Here is a 3,491-nt window from a genome sequence, read left to right on the forward strand (position 1 = left end):
CCCGGAAACGAAGACAGCCGGAAACCCATCCGCTCGCTCTATTTCTCTGCGTAATGACGCGTTGATGGCTCGATATCGTCTCCCAGCGTCTTCGTGGACGTTTACGCCTCCTGCTGACAGTTGGCAACGTGTAACCGGAGATGTCTAAGCGGATGACAACGATGGGAAAAGCGTTCTCCGATACTTTCATACGAGAAGATGTGCAGAATTATTATTTTACACACTTCTTCTACCATTTGAACGACGAACGCAAGTGAAATTAAATTTAATGTACTTCACATATTGAAACTGCAGAAACTGATAGCTGTCTTTCTGAATCAATCTTCTGTCCAGTAGAACTTTTTTTTCCATATGCTATTGAAAATCTGACGGATTGTATGATGCGAGAATTTTTCCAAAATAATAGCTATCACCTGCCACTGAATTGATTATTTGTAATTCTATAACGAAATATATAGTAAGACTTACATTCTACTCGGTTACATTTGCTGTAAGTGTTGATTTGGAAACGCTGAGTTATATACCAAGCAAGATGCAAATTACTCGCGCTCCTGCGGGAATAATTATCGATCAATTAGCGAACGGTCAACAATGTATAGTAAAAAAGAACTTCACGAAACGACAGTATCTGTTGATCGCGTACACCTCAGTAAATTCACACACTATTGTTTCTGAATCAGTACCCAGATAGACCTGCACGATTGTCGCTACAGTTATTGTGACTGTAATTGCCACGGTGAAACAATGGCGTGTTATTATTCGCGCACGATCTTGCGCGTTGGGGCAAGCACGCAACGAAATATGCAAATTCACTGTCGTTTATGATAATTGGCGCGAGTACCACAGTACAGGCTGTCTCAAAATACAAATTCACAGAAAACATTTTTAACGAAGAGGTAGTATTCAAGAGAAGTTAGGTATACTTCTATAATATCACACAGATCGAATATTGTAATATTAAGTACCCATTGAACTGCATGTTAAATTCAAATATATTAACCGAGGAGGAGAAATCAATCGATGACCCCGATACTGGCCCAGTTAACTACCTAGGACCTAGAGAGTGATTTAATTCAGCTGGGAAATAATTCAGGTTCAAATAACACTGAATTTTCAAACATCCATATTAAACATGGTTGGTCAAATAGAAATTTTACAACTGATCCAAATAAAAAATTAGCCTAAGTCCAAGCAAATCCTAGGACAATGATTCAATTTCTCATGCTCTAGCGTCAGGTACACCTACACCCCAGGGCATCTAGCGGGATTTAGTATTCATCGATCGAAAGGCTAAACCTTCATCGAGTCATATCTCGTCTCAGGATTTGGCCAGGCGACGAGCCGTGTTCGTTGCTCGTTTCTGTCGTTGTAACTTGCAACGAGCTGTCGTCCCCGTAACCACCGAGCACAATGTCGCCAGAGCTCGGTGCAATTTACTGCTGATGGCAGGTAATTCCCGACGGCTGATAATCGCGGCAGCATCCGGCTGATCCGCACAATAAATACGGATACCTGGCCAACTGGTGATTAATGGTCGCCGAGCATCAGTGCACTTACGTATTTCTGGTTGCGGGGTTGCAGTTTAATCCATATCAAGTCGATTCGCGGAGTTTCGGTGTGACTCGAGATTGCCATGAAATCCCTCCTCTTCGTCACTCTGGTCCTGTGTTTGGCCATCATGTTCGTCCAAGTGAGTATCGTCGAGCCTGTGTGGCTTTTCTTTCCAAAGGAGTTATGATTTGAGGAAGAACTTCAGAGATTTATGAGATTTTTAGGAAATGCGTGGTGAAGCACGCGAAGGTGTAGGTTGTGTGATAGCGTGTGTGATTTGTTTTATTATTTAGTGAGGACGATCGTGACAAGTGGACGTTCTGAGGGTTGTTTTGGGGGATGGGATTAGGGTCAAGTGGATATTGATTAGAAGAGAGGGTGCAGTAATTATGAAGAGAAGAAATTGTAAGTAATTAATTTGTTTTTAGGCAGAAAGGCATAATCATCAGTTTGCCGAACTACTGAATAAATTCGGCGGATCAGATTCTGTTTTCCAAGGTGTTGATGCCATAATGGATATGAGTTCGAAAATGATGGAGTCATTTGAGACAATGATCAGACAAGGGAAAACTGTCGCGCAAGCAATTCCTGAATTGATGCGTCAAATACCAAGCATGATGTCTTAGAAAATTGAGTCTACATGCCTGATTCTCTATACATGAATTTCTTAATTTAATCTTGTAGAACTAGAACTAATAAATAAAAAATAGAAATGCATGTCGAAAATAGAAGAAGGTGTTCTCAATTCAGTAACCTCCAGTAAAATCAAAAAGCAAAACAAAAGTGTCTAGACTTCTCAAACAGAGTACGTTTCGATTACTCGAGGAGAGTAGCGAGAAAATTCTCGCGTTTTCAGCAGTAAACGAAATTAAAAGTGGAATGTAACCTCGAGCTCAGGGTGAAATTCAGTCGCAAATTAAGCGAGCCGACCTTCGTTCGACGAGGAGGGTGGAAGATGATGCTCGACTATACGACTATCTTTACGAGCGGTTATCGAAGTGGTCTCAAGTAGAATCGGAACGCTGATTGGATGGAAGCTCGATCAAACGGCACCACTGCTCGAAAGCCATCGCGTGTGCACCTGTTACGATGATGATTGTAATCACCTTGATGTATAGTCTGTGAGAGATCGCTCCCTCGACTTTAATCACCGCGACGCGCGTGAGCTTCCCTTGAAAGGAGGACCTCGATACACTTCTTTTGAGATCGAAATGCATCTACTCAATCAAAAAGGAATTTTCTTACACGTTAAAATTAGAGAAGCTCTACAGAATTTCTATCATTCCAAAGTCTAATCCATACCTCATACCAAAAAGTATTACGTAAGACCAAAATACGGTAGACACAATTAATTAATATTGAGCACTTACCTAGTACTCAGTTGTGATGGACCATTCTGCCTAATTGGTAGGTACACAGAACATCTAGGATCGATTATAAGATTGATCATAAACAACTGACCGTGCTCCCTCAAACTACCCTAGGCTTAGATTCCACCAAACCTACCTATAAATTCCAAAAGTGATATCCAAACGAAGCCACCCCTTCTCCCAGGTATCCCCCGAATACCCCATATCGCAACTGAAAATTTCATGCACAGAAACGGGGCACGGAATCAATTTGTCGAAACGGCTTCCCAATGAAACACTGCCTCCACACGACAGATCTCTCGGGAAATTCAGAGCCCAGTCTGTTCCCTGTCGCGGATCGAACGACACGGACATTGAACTTCGTCGGTCTCCAGTTTCGCCAACTGTACGCGCACGGCTACGCGAAACCAGGTGCAGCGGCTCAGACGTTCTGAAGGACGTACTCACCTGCGAGTATGGAGGGTAGGTAAGAGGCGGCGACGTTACCCCCGACGCGGGGCGCAGTCTGCCGCTCTCGTCGGCCCTGGCAATAACGAACCCCAGGGAGAAACGTCAGCGAGTTTCGCGGGG

At 43.2% G+C, this 3,491-nt stretch overlaps 1 long non-coding RNA gene across 1 annotated transcript; it reads left to right on the forward strand.

Moving 5' to 3' along the window:
- The first annotated feature begins 1,556 nt into the window (after nucleotides 1-1,556).
- Nucleotides 1,557-2,254, forward strand: LOC143179569 (uncharacterized). The gene is made up of 3 exons (XR_013001988.1): nucleotides 1,557-1,690; nucleotides 1,980-2,170; nucleotides 2,236-2,254. It is a non-coding gene; the product is annotated as an uncharacterized LOC143179569 (long non-coding RNA).
- The last annotated feature ends 1,237 nt before the right edge of the window (nucleotides 2,255-3,491 follow it).

The sequence above is a fragment of the Calliopsis andreniformis genome, chromosome 5 (assembly GCF_051401765.1).
Source record: "Calliopsis andreniformis isolate RMS-2024a chromosome 5, iyCalAndr_principal, whole genome shotgun sequence".
Classification (NCBI taxonomy): Eukaryota; Metazoa; Arthropoda; class Insecta; order Hymenoptera; family Andrenidae; genus Calliopsis; species Calliopsis andreniformis.